General features: G+C 45.8%; 1 pseudogene; it reads left to right on the forward strand.

Annotated features, from left to right (window-relative positions):
- Positions 1-2,853: 2,853 nt before the first annotated feature.
- On the forward strand, positions 2,854-9,933 carry LOC119867108 (annotated as a pseudogene).
- Positions 9,934-10,533: the final 600 nt, after the last annotated feature.

Consider the following 10,533-nt stretch of genomic DNA (forward strand, 5'->3'; position numbering starts at 1 on the left):
AGTTGGGATCCCTGGGTGGCGCAGTGGTTTAGCGCCTGTCTTTGGCCCAGGGTGTGATCCTGGAGACCTGGGATCGAATCCCACGTCGGGCTCTGGTGCATGGAGCCTGCTTCTCCCTCTGCCTGTGTCTCTGCCTCTCTCTCACTCTCTCTCTGTGACTGTCATAAATTTAAAAAAAAAAAAGAAGTTGTAGACACACACACACAATGGAATATCACTCAACTATAAAAAGGAATGAGATCTTGCCATTTGGGACAACATGGATAAACCTAGACAATATTCTGCTAAATGAAATAAGTTAGATAGAGAGAGACAAACACGATATGATTTCACTTATATGTGGAATCCAAAACAGCAAAACAAATGAACAAACAAAAAACAGAAACAGAATCATAAATACAGAGAACAAACTGGTGGTTACAGGGATTGGGGAGGGGGGAGGAATGGGTGAAATAGGTGAAGGGGATTAAGAGGTACAAGCTTCCAGTTATAAAATAAGTAGGTCCGGATGAAAAGTACAGCACCAGGAATGTAGTCAATAATATTGTACATTGACAGGTGACAACTACACTTATCATGAAACTAATATAAAATTGTATGTCAACTGTACTTCATTAAAAACAGTGATAGGGTGCCTGGATGGCTCAGTTGGTGAAGCATCTGCCTTCGGCTCAGGTCACGATCCCGGGGGTCCTGGGATAGAGTCCCGCGTAGGGCTCCCTGCTCAGTGGGGAGTCTGCTTCTCCCTCTGCCCCTCCCCCCTGCTCATGCTCTCTCACTCCCACTCTCGCTCGCTCTCTCTCAAATCTAAAAAAAAAAAATCTTAAAAAATAATAATAATTGAGAAGAAAAAGAATATATCCCAGAATTAGAATAAAATAAGTTGTCCATGGCTCTAGATTGCAGAGGACCTCAGAGCCATACTGAGACATGATTTACAACTAGTGAAGACGGATACCAAATGATGCGCAGTTGTACTGGGTTGAATAAAGTCCCCTCAAAATTCACGTCCTCCCAAAACCTCAGAATGTGGCCTTATTTGAAAATAGTGTCTTGGCAGATGCAATTAATTAACTTAAGGTGAGGTCACACTAGATTGGGGTAGACCCTAGTACACTGCCTGGTGTCTTTGTAAGAAGAGATGCAGAGACACACACAGGGAAAAAGCCATGCGACTCTGTAAGCAGATTAGAGCAACGCGTCTATAAGTCAAGAAATGTCAAGAATAGCGAGTCACCATCAGAAACTGGAAAGAGACAGGGCACATATGCCCGGCCCATTTGGAAGAGCATGTGACTCTTGATGTCGGGGTCATGAGTTCAAACCCCACGTGAGGTGGGGAGCCTACTTAAAATCAGAAAGAAAAAAAAAAGGAAAAAGAAAGGAGGAGGAAGCAGGGAAGGATCCTCCCCCAGAGCCTTTGGAAGGAGCACAGCCCTGCCACATCTTGATTTCAGACTTCTAGTCTCTAGGACACTGAGAAAGTAAATTTCTGTCATTTTAAACCACTCAGTTTGCTGTGATTTCCCAAGGCAGCCACAGGAAACTGACACTGCAGTGAAAGGATCTATTGATTTTTCTTCTTTTTTTTTTTTTAAGATTTTATTTGAGAGAAAAGAGAGAATGAGTGGGAGGGACAGAGGGAGAGAGAGAATCCCAACCAGACTCCGCGCTGAGCAGCGGAGCCCAACGCAGGACTCGATCCCAGGACCCTGAGATCATGACCTGAGCCGGAGGCAGACACTTAATCCATTGAGCCACCCAGGTGCCCCAACGCTCTGCTGTTTTATCCTGACCAGGTATGACCTCTTTTTGGTGCTTTAAATGGGAAGGAGGGAGAACAGGAGGTCCCAGGTCACTGTATGGAACCTGATGCCACCCTCTCCTCAGCAACAGGCTTCTCTGCAAGCTAGATCCTGAATTCTCTAGTTCAGACAATGCTCAACCCAAGCCACTTCCCTGAAAAAGAAAAGGGGAAGAAAAAAAAAATCTGCCTCAAGCAACGGAGACTCCCTGCAATTTTCTCCCGGAGTCAAGTTCATATCTGTCTCCTGGCTGCCTCACGGCTCCTGTCTAGACCAAGCAGACCCCCCACCAATGCCTTTGTGTCCACGCCCATCAGAAGTCTTTGTGATCCCTGGGTGGCGCAGCGGTTTGGCGCCTGCCTTTGGCCCAGGGCGTGATCCTGGAGACCCGGGATCGAGTCCCACATCGGGCTCCCGGTGCATGGAGCCTGCTTCTCCCTCTGCCTGTGTCTCTGCCTCTCTCTCTCTCTCTCTGTGACTATCATAAATAAATAAATAAAAAATTAAAAAAAAAAAAAAAAGAAGTCTTTGTGAAACAGTCCCCTACTAGTGGGCTAGCCCTTTAAGAGCCCAGATTAACTCCCCCCCCCCCACCCGTTTGTGCCTAAAAATACACCAAAAAGACTTCACAATGGGAGTAAAGCCTCCCAGCAGGAAAAATCATGGCAAGAACACACTCAAGGTTGGATTGAACAATGCTACAAAAACAGGAAACACGGGGTAGCTGTGACTCCCCTTCCTTTGGAGACCCCATTGCACACCTGCCCCAGTGGAGCAGGAAAACAGCTAATCCCTAGTTAGCAATCTCTGTGTGCAGGCCTAGTGCTAAGCATTTTCACATTTTTAGTTAGTTCCCACAACAATCCTATGGAGCAGATACTATTATTTGCCTCATCTTTTCAAAAGTTGAAACTGAAGCACAAAGAGACTAAGTAACTTTCCCAAGGTCACAGAGCAAAGAAATGACAAGTCGGGATTTGAACTTTGGTGGCCTGGCTCCAGAGTCTGCTCATACCCACCTGTGACAGGCAGGTTAAGAAGGGCACCCATGATCCCCATCTCCTGGTAAGTCACCCCTTTCAGTAATCCCCTCCTCTTGAGTATGGATGGTACCCATCACTCAACAAAATGTGACAAAGTTGATGGGATGCCACTTCCGTATTTAAATTCCAGGTGATGGTACTTTCCATTTTACTAGTAGACTCTCCTTATGGCCTTCATGGCTTATACACATTGAAGAAGCATGCAGCCATGGTAGAAAGGCCCAGGTGGCAAGGACCTGAGGGTGCCTCCAGTCAACAGCCAGCAAAGACTAGAGGCCCTTAGTCCAATGACCCTAAAGAAATGAAATTCTTGGGGTACCTGGGTGGCTCAGTGGTTGAGCCTCTGCCTTCAGCTCAGGTCATGATCCGGGGTCCTGGGATCAAGTCCCACATCGGGCTCCCCCCAGGGAGTCTGCTTCTCCCTCTGCCTGTGTCTCTGCCTCTCTCATGAATAAATAAATAAAATCTTTTAAAAAATGAAATTCTTCCAACTATATGAGCTTAAAAATGGGTTCTTCCCCAGTTGACTTTGGCCCTGGCTGACACCTTGAGAAGCCTTAAACAGAGAAACCAGCTAAGCTGGACTGAATTCCTCATCCATAGAAACTATGACATAATAAATGTTGTTTGAAGCTTTTAGGTGTGGGGTTATTTGTTATGCAGCAATAGATAGCTAATACAGCCTCCTGGGATTGAGTCCCAGTTTAAGTCCCAGCTTAAGTCCCAGTTTAAGTTCCAGTTTAAGTCCCAGCTTAAGTCCCAGCTTAAGTCCTAAGCTTAGCCATGAACCCACTGACCATGCACCATCCCAGGTTTCAAGTTCTCATCAAATTCAGTGAGACATGAGCCAGTCTCATTCACTCAACAACTGTTTACTTAGTAACCACTTAGTGCCAGGGAGAAGTTATTGTGAGCTGTGACATTGGTCTTGCTCTGTGCTTGGACTGAAACCTACCCCCCACTCCCACCCTGGGCCTCCAGCTTGCAGGGAGCAGATCATGGGACTCCTCCACCTCCACAATCCTGAGATAATTCTTACAACAAATCTGCTTGGTTCCATTTCTCTACAGAACTCTAACACAGTAGACAAGAACCATACGTAAATAGGTCATATGACAGATCACAGTAAATTCCAGGCAGGAGAAAGCAATTGCAGAATGTGCTATGTTGGTTGCATCACAAACACTTGGGCCCTACTTTCAAGATAAGATATTCAAAGAGCCTTGTTTTTCAAAAAATTCTAAGACTAAGGACACACACACCAAAAAATCCAAGCAAAAATGATCAGCTAGAGCCAATAACCTGGCCAGAGATCCTCATGTAATGGACAAAAGCTGGTCAAAAAACCATAAAGAGCCTATTGACCTTGGACGGAATCTTCTGGATGATAGCCACAGCTTCTGTCCCTGATTCTGAGCCTTCAACTCTTAATCTGTATTGGTCACCTGTCTGGTCAGCAAAGATCACTCTGCCTCTCCAAGTCAGGCAAAGGATCAGTCTATAAGTCAAGGACCTATCAGGGAAGAGATGGCACCCTCCAATGGAGTGACTGAGAAGCATGGAGTGAAGGTACTATTGATAGAGGGGTGGGCAGGGTTGACCAACGGGGAAAAATACAGTAGCAAGAGGCTAGCATGGGGGGCTGACTAGGTCAGGCCTGAAGGAGAGGGGGAGGATCACTTTCTCCACAGAGAGCTGGGGACAGCGACAGGGTATACAACCTCTTGAGGGACACAGACAACTCACAGCAACTCCTCTGGAAAGGAGCCCACCTCCCTGTTCCCCCACCCTCAGATCTCAGGCCGATGCCTGCCACTGACAAAACCCAATCAAAGACAGGGGTAAAGGACTCCGTTGATGCACCTTAATACAACGAGTCTCCCAAAGCACCCAGAACATGGACCAGGGCAGCTGAGGAGACAGTGGATCCGGGGAGGCAAAGGGAAGGCCTCCAGAACCCCAGGGAAGCAAAATGCAAAAGAGAGAATAAGAGGAAGAGCAAAGATAATGAGGAAGCAAATTTAGATCCATTACATTTGGTATTTTTCCAAAAAGGTTTTTTCAGGATTTCCTACCAAATATTTGGTAATCTTTATATTCATGTGTATCAGATTTTTAAGATGCTTAAAGCATTTAAAAGTGTCTCATGGGACACCTGGGTGGATCAGTGGTTGAGCTTCTGCCTTTGGCTCAGGACGTGACCCTGGAGTCCCGGGACCGAGTCCCGCATCTGGGTCCCTGCATGGAGCCTGCTTCTCCCTCTGACTGTGTCTCTGCCATTCTCTCTGTGTCTTTCATGAATGAATAAATAAAATATTTTTTAAAAAATAAAAATAAAAGTGTCTCATAATGTGGCTCACAATTTCCATCAAGTTTTCATTTGGAAGAGCTTAATTGCTTAAGTTTTTCTCATTCTTCAAGTGTTTGGGGAACTCTAATCTGTAAAACTCATCTTTTCATATAATAAAAGCAGAATGTGAAGATTTTATCAACTGCTTCAGAACAAGTAACAATTTCAGGTGGGTTCCTGGAAGTGTACAAAAGCCCCTTGGACATAAAAGTTAATTATTAAAAGGGGGTAAGTCCAGTGTCACTGTGAGCTGCGGGGAAGTAAGCTCTGGGTGATCTTGCACCTCTTCTTCCTCATGGTCACCTGTTGATCCTGTCCTGAGTTGACCCCAGAGCCCAGTTCTAAACTTCAGATTTTCTTAATTTGAGGGTTTTTTTCTTGGGTGGGGGTGGGTGGGTGTTGGGTTGGGTAGAAGAACTAGAGCTTTCAAGAGTCTCAAAGGTAATAAAAAGTCAAATAACCCAACTGAAAAATGGGCAAAGAATCGGTATAGACATTCCTCCAAAGAAGATACACAAATGGCCAAGAGGCACATGAAAAGTTACTCAGAAAAGAAAAGAAAAAGAAGGGGCAGCCCCGGTGGCGCAGCGGTTTAGTGCTGCCTGCAGCCTGGGGTGTGATCCTGGAGACCCGGGATCGATTCCCACATCGGGCTTCCTGCATGGAGCCTGCTTCTCGCTCTGCCTGTGTCTCTGCCTCTCTCTTCGCTCTCTCTGAATGAATGAATGAATAAATCTTAAAAAAAAAAAAGAAAATAATAAAGAAAAGTTACTCAGTAGCCATCAGGGGAAGGAAATTCACACCACAATGAGATTCCACGCTACACGCTAGGATGCTATAATGAAAGAGACCTCTAATAAGTGTTCAAAAAGATACAGAAAAATCAAGCCCCATTTATCGCTGGTGAGATTGTAAAATAGGCGGCCACTTCAGAAAAGTCTGGCAGTTCCTCTAAAGGTTAAACAGGAGCACCTGGATGGCTCAGTGGTTGACCATCTGCCATCGGCTCAGGTCGAGGTTGTGATCCCCGGGTTCTGGGATCAAGTTCCACATCAGGCTCCCCACCCAGGGAGCCTGCTTCTCCCTCTGCCTCTCTCTGTGTGTCTCTCATGAACAAATAAATACAATCTTTACAAAATAAAAATAAAATGCAAAATTCGTGGCTGAGATTCTTTCTCAGGCTGTCTCTCGGCCACCTTATCTCCATAAAAGAGGGAGAGAGAAAACCCTAATACAAGGTAGACTCCTGTGATAAAGACAGAAGCAAAGGGACATGGGCCTCTTTCTCTTTCCAGCATCAGGAAAGGGTCCCAACCGAGGCCATAACATGTGCGGATTCACCCTTTTGCCCTCACAGGTGCGGACAGCCCAACCTGTTCACCCACAGACCTTCAGAGCACACTGGGGAGCCACCCTGACCAGAGACCTTCAGTTGTCTGGGAGGTGCTAGGGTTAGCCTGCCAAAGGGCCCCAAAGAGAAAGAAGAGGGAGGGAAAGTTCCCTCCCCAGGGCAAAATGGGAAATCCCTCACATTTTTGGGTGAGGGCAATCCAGGTGGTTCCCCGGGGCTTCAGATCTTCACCAACGAGGCACCTTGGCCAGAGGTCGGAGGTTGGCGGGTCCCCAAGGAGCCTGAGAAGTCAGTCCTCCAAAGAAATGTCCTGAAAATTTCCAAGAGAATATACAGGGAGCACCCAGGGCCAGCAAAGGCTCTCACCATGCAGGGCCTACCAAATTAGGGGATGGCTACAAAGTCTCCCCATATGGGTCACCAAATGTGGGGTTCCCCCAGTTGGACAGGGGCCACCAAATTTGGAGTGACCCAACAACTTGGTGGAAGCCGGCAGCACAGGCAAAGAATTCGCCCAAGGATCCCTGGGTGGCTCAATGGTTTAGCACCTGCCTTCAACCCAGGGCGTGATCCTGGAGTCCTGGGGTCGAGTCCTGCATCAGGCTCCCTGCGTGGAGCCTGCTTCTCCCTCTGCCTGTGTCTCTGCCCCTCTCTCTCTCTCTCTCTGTGTCTCTCATGAATAAATAAATGAAATCTTAAAAAAAAAAAAAAAAAAAAAAAAGAATTCGCCCCAGACAGAGCAAAGAAGGCAGAAGTTTATTGAATATCCTGCCAGGAAGCAGCGGGCAGGATAGCGAAGTAGAGACCATGGGCCATATGAAATATGTTCATTTACAATGTAGTGAGCATATTCAATTTTGAAGAACAAATGTAACTTATTGTGTATTTGTCATCAAATAAATTACATTTCTGAGAACCTGGGGGGCTCGGTCGGTTAAGCATTCAGCTCTTGGTTTCAGCTCAGATCATGATCTCAGGGTCATGGAACCGAGTCCTGCATTGTTCTCCGTGCTGGGATTGCTGAGGCAATCTCTCTTTCCCTCTTCTTCTGCTCCTCCCACCACTGCCTCCTCCATTCATGCACACTCTTTGAGGGCTTCCCCCCCACCCCCCGCTCTCAAATAAATAAATAAGGATGCCTGGGTGGCTCAGTGTTTGAGCATCTGCCTTTGGCTGAGGTCATCATCCCAGGGTCCCAAGATCCAGTCCCACATTGGGCCTGCTTCTCTCTCAGCCTGTGTCTCTGCCTCTCTGTGTCTCTCATGAATAAATAAATAAAATCTTAAAAAAAAAAATACCATTCCTCGATAAAGCCCTATCTTTCTTCTCCTCCCCTCCTCCTCCTTCACTACAAGTGAACCTAAGGAGATCTGTAACAGAGGCTACAGGAAAATGGCCCATGTGGTGTAAGCGATAATGAACTTGACCCACCCACCTAACAATGTCTCATACAAAATAAGCTCTAAATTTCTTTTTCATATCTTGCTCTTCAACACAGCCACTGAATGCCACAGTGTTTATATCATAAAACTGTATTGTATTTCATGATAAGAGTTTATGGAGACAACTTTTGCTCTGCTCCTTACAGCTCAGGGGCTGCTTTTTGCTTCTCCTGGCCTCTTTTCTCACCAGCCCTCTCCTCTCCAAGCCAACTTGCCCTTGCTTTCCCACTCCTCCTCTCTGACCTGCCCAGACCCTGGACCCTCCAGGTCTCTACCATGTAGTTGGGCTTTGCTGGTGATCCTCCTGGCTCCCAACCGCTGGCCACCCAGCTGACAGCTTTCCCTTTTCATCTCTCAACCCTCTCCTGGCATCAGTACCCAGAGAATTTCCCAGAAACTCCTCAGAAGACCTTCTTGATTCTGGCAAATATGGTGCAAATGCATCAGAATTAAGGAAGAGAGCAGAACTTTTCTTTCAAGACCTGTCACTTTACGTGTGTAAAAAGTGTCCTGAAAGAGGAGACACTTCATAACTTTTGACAGAATCTGTACTGTATTTGCAATATGATTTGGATGTGCTAATTGTTACAACTGAAAAGAATGAGATTGCTCATCTGTGTTTAAAATTAAACATAGAGGGGGGAACACTTGGGTGGCTCAGTGATTGAGCATCTGCCTTTGGTTCAGGTTGTGATCTTGGGGTCCTAGGATTGAGTCTCACATCGGGCTCCCCAGAGGGAGTCTGCTTCTCCCTCTGCCTGTGTCTCTGCCTCTCCTCTGTGTCTCTCGTGAATAAATAAATAAAATATTTAAAATAAATAAATAAAATTAAGTGGAGGGGGAAACAACACAAAAATTAAATTAAATTAAGTTAAATTAAATTAAATTAAATTAAATTAGGGGGCGTATGGCTGGCTCAGTTGGTAGAGCACATGATTTAATCTTGGTGTTGTCAGTCTGAGGCCCATATTGGGTGAAGAGATTATTTAAAAACAAAATCTTTTTTATTTATTTTTTTTTTTTTTCAAAATCTTTTTTAAAAAAGATTAAGTTAAATGATGCAGATCACCTTCCACGGCATCTGCCTGCAGTTCTGTGCCCAAATCAGATCACAACAAGAAAGTTTCCTTAACCAAAACTGCCAAGAAAGGCTTAGAACTGAAACGGAACCTGATAGAAGAGCTTCGGAAATGTGTGGACATGTACAAAAATACCTTTTCATCTTCTCCGTGGCCAATGTGAAGAAAGCCAGTTGAAAGACATCTAGAATGCCTGGAAGCACAGCTGGATGTTCTTTGGCAAAAACAAAGCGATGACGGTGGCCTTAGGTGGAAGCCCATTTAACGACTACAAAGACAACCTGCATCAGGTCAGCAAGAAGTTGAGGGGTGAAGTCAGTCTCCACTTCACCAACCGAACTAAGGAGGAAGTGAATGGGTGGTTCACGAAACACATGGAAATGGACTTCACTAGAGCTGGAAACCAAGTAACACTCACCATGAGCCTGGACTGGGGGCCCCTGGAGCAGTCCCCCCAGTCCCCATGGAGCCACAGCAGAGAGATGTGCTCTCAGGAGAGGTGTGGTGACCCTGCTGTCCAACTAGGAGGTGTGCAAGGAGGGCTGTGTGCTGACCCCAAAGCAGGCTCGCATGCCGAAGCTTTTTGGGTGTGAGATGACTGAATTCAAGGTAACCATCAAGAACACATGGGATGCACAGTCCAGAAGGTTCCAGCAGACAGATGGGAGATGACTTGCCCAAGAACATGATTAAGTCTGCAGAAGAACGAGAAGGGAAAGACAACAGCTGACAGGCGCTCAAGGCCAGGATGTGTGAGACCACCAACCTCACTGGGAGAGAAGCTGTCTAGCTATTTATTTTGCTGTGAATTCAGACAAGGGAGGGTGAGAGGGGCAGACTGCAGAGTGGCTCCCTGGATGACAAAGAGGACTTTTTCTAGAAAAAAGGCCTTAGCTTTGGGCTTTTGTTTGGATTCCCAGGATTCTCTTTTGTTTACCTGGGGCCAACTTCCAGCACTAGCTCCTTCATGAGGTCTGGGGATGTGGAGCTGCCACCAGAGCCAGGGCTCTCCTCTCCCCTGGCCCTCTGTACCCTCCAACTGGAAACAAGGGTTTGCATTTCCCCAGAAATATGCAAACCCTGGCTGCCCTCCCTACTCCTTTCTTTCTCTCTTTCCTCTCCCTACCCCACGTCCCCCCTTACCCCCTTCCTCCCTCCTAAACCACGGCCAAGAGTCTTAGAGATGACGAGAAGGTAGGATGCTTTCACTAAGACAAGAGTAAGCCACTGCTGAAACCCAGAGAGGATATTACAACCATTCCACAGCAAAAAATATAAAAAAATAAAATAAAATAAAATAAAATAAAATAAAATAAAATAAATAAAATAAAATAAAAATTAAAAATTAGATGAAGTTGATTAATATTTTACTAGGTTAAGAGAACTGCTAATGTTGAATATGCTAGCCCAAGGGTAACTATATAAGTAGAAAACTCTAAATAGCTTTCATCACCAATAAAAGA

This window comes from Canis lupus, chromosome 31, assembly GCF_011100685.1.
Source record: "Canis lupus familiaris isolate Mischka breed German Shepherd chromosome 31, alternate assembly UU_Cfam_GSD_1.0, whole genome shotgun sequence".
NCBI lineage: Eukaryota > Metazoa > Chordata > Mammalia > Carnivora > Canidae > Canis > Canis lupus.